Genomic DNA, 3,235 nt, shown 5'->3' on the forward strand with positions numbered 1-3,235 from the left:
ATAGCATAAAAGATGAAGTTTGATAGCTAGCAAACAACGAGATAGCGCTATTGCCTCTTCCACGCTCCTATCTGCTGATAGAGTAGCATGATATGAGGTACCATTACCTCATCCATATATTGTATTGAATTGAACCCAAGATGATTTCGGCATGAGGTCCTCGGTGCTTCAGGTCTTTACCGGAGGGGAACAAGTAGGCTGTGTGCTTGTGATATAAATGCACCAAAGAACTGAACAGTAACTGGTTGGCCTACAATGGTACAAGCCAAATACCTTTCCTCAAATGCCGTATCAGGAGTGCATCATATGGTTGGTCACCTGGATAGCTTTTCAACCTGAAGATAGACTTCATTGGTATATACATGGTGTCACCACCACTCAATTGTCTTAGAACAATGCTGACTTGCAAAGCAGAGACGTTTATATTGTCCTTCACAAGTTACACATGGCTTTCGGTGATACTCGAACATAAAGCCCCTCTCCTTGAAGCAAGTCCCCTATCGTCCTCTGTCAAATATTAAGTCCAGAGTCACCAGCAAGATCGCAAAGAGTAGAATCTGGTTCCCGTGCCACTACAAGCTGGAGATGGTGCTTATCGAGGGCTGAGACCTTCTTTGGCCTTCCTAGTGTCCGTTTGTTGTTATCGCAGTTTTAATCGTACCAATGCTTCACAATACCACATGCCATTACTTTTGAGATTCTAAAGGCTGTGCCAATTTGTGCATAGGACCATGCTAATGCATGCTTCTTGATTACTAAGATGCGTTCTTTACGAGTAGAAATACCAGTCTTTATGCATTAAGTTGAATCCATCGCGGGTATTGTGAGTTTGAAAGGTTTGTTGATGTTCGGGGTAGTGATTTGCTAGGGTGTGCCAAGCAGCATCATTTCAATACTTTTTTCACATCACTGCTGGAGCGTTAGCTAATCCGAAAGGCATTACTTTGTATTTGTAATGTCTGTATAGTGACAGGAAAATCATTTTCCATTTTTCTGCTTCCTGGATTCTGATACGGTTGTAACCATCTTTTAAATCAATTTTTGAAAAGATGCTAGCTCCTGCTATGCGATCACATAATTCTGACATTAGTGGTATTGGATACTTATTTAGTATAGTTATCTTATTTAGATTTCAGTAATGCACTACCAGCCGTAGTCTTGCATCTGCTTTTAGTGTAAAGTGGATCAGTGGACTAAAGGGCAATTGACTTCTTGTCATTTTTCCTTGTAGTAACATATCATCAAGGTATTCTGGTAACAACTTAAGTTGTTTGTCGGAAAGAGGATAAAGGGGTCCCTAAGATGGTTTTGCACCTTCGACCAATTTAATTTCATTGTCAAAGGTTCTCCTAGATGCTCGTTTTACAGCTGTTTGAGGGAAAAATAGTTTTTTGAATTTCCAGTAGTGTCTTGGGATGGAATCGAAGTTGATCTCATTAGATTCTTCTATGGTTCCAATTCTTCCTACCTGGATTACATTTTCATCTCAAGTAACAGTTTCATCGTATTTAAACATATTTGCGATTCCTTCGTCTTTTTTTTCCTCACAAGATTTGCATTTGGGATCTCTGAATTCCCATTTTGTATATTTTGTAATGTTGGATAAGAAGTGTTCTGAAAGCAACCACCTGAAAGGGATTATCATCTCATAATTCCACACTGCTGCGATTTCACACTCAACTTTGGATATGTGCTTATTTCATTCTATTGTAAGCCAAATCGGATGTGTGTAAAACCTTACTCCCGATGGAGCTGGTACTCTATCAAAGCCTTGAATATTAAATGGATTCAGTCTCTTTGTAAACAGGATTTTTAGTTCCTTTACCAGGTCTTTGTTGATTAGGAATAAATTGGATCCTGAATCTAATAGTACTTATATTTTTTAGCGTTGATAGTTTGGGTTTATAATTTGGATATAAGCATATCCCTCCGTACAGTTATATCTTGTAAGTTTTAGTGTGCGAAAGGGTTGTTTTTTTGAATCAGGTGTTGAATTGTCGTTCTTTTATTTCGACATGTCTGAGGTTCTGATAACAACGTGGATGTTTGTTACTGTGGCTACGTAGTTTCGACTACATAGGTCTCCCGAGACAAACTTGTTTCCTTTTGCTATATTGCACAGCTCACTATTAGCGGTCTTTACCTCCTGCCAAGGGGTTCCTATACCTTCTACTTTACCTACCTGTGAAACCAATCTAAGCAGTTTTTGCCATAGTGCAGATTTCAAGGAAACAAAAGCTGGGTGTATAGAGCTGGTCGGCTGTCTTTTTGATAACCTTCCTGAGCTTATTTTCCACGCCAGCTTTATTGTAGACATTGTTCTCACTTTATCGTCTTCTCTTTGGTACTAATGCGGCAACTAAGCAGTGGTAACTAAAAGTCAGGTCTAGAGCTCTTGTACCTATTTATCATTTAGATCGAAGATGTGCTTTGCTTTTTCCTCTGGATCCTACATATTAGCCCTACTGTCGCTCCCTCTAGTATCCTTGGTGCTGTCTCTTTCCTGTCTAGATTTTGGTCTTTATTGAAGACCTTTCCGTTTCCTGGTCACCTGCCTGACTACACTAGTGGACATATGCCAGGTCATTAGGGACCAGCTTATAATACTCCCTTGGGAAGCATAGAGGTGCTGCCAATACATACATTACTCTTTATTGATACACTTGACCTTGCAGCTAGAGGGACATGTGTACTCCCTCTAGATTATAATTGCAAGATTGATTCCTTCACTTCGCTGTCTCCTGTTTTGCTGTTGATTTCAGCTCCTAAAAAGTAAGTCTTTTCTAAACTACCTGAACACCATTGTTGTTGGTACCAATGAAATGACCCAGGTCATTTCTTAGTTTTCGCCTAGTTCCTAGAGCTTGTTGCTTCTTGGAACATGGACGGCAGAAATCTTTCTGGGATAGTAAACTGTAGTCGCCATTCTAGGCCTTTGTATCTTGAATGTGCAGTCTCCTACCCTTGTTCTAGACACTTGACTTTGTCCTTAGCAGGTTTTATACTCGTGGTTTGTTTCTCCGCAATGAGTCCAACTGCCTTCCTCCTTTTGTTTGTCAATTGTTGACTGAGAGATTCCTTCATGGGCCATTTTGAAGTTGGTAGGTGTCAACTTCGTAGTCACCTCAGATATCCTTGCTAGTTTCTCAGAGTCTAGTTTCCACTTCCTCTTCTTAGATGGACCACCTCCACGGTGTTGAGCGAAATTGGAAGCGAAGCAGCCTGAAGAAGCACC

Source organism: Tuber melanosporum, assembly GCF_000151645.1.
Source record: "Tuber melanosporum whole genome shotgun sequence assembly, scaffold_9, strain Mel28".
Taxonomy (NCBI): Eukaryota; Fungi; Ascomycota; class Pezizomycetes; order Pezizales; family Tuberaceae; genus Tuber; species Tuber melanosporum.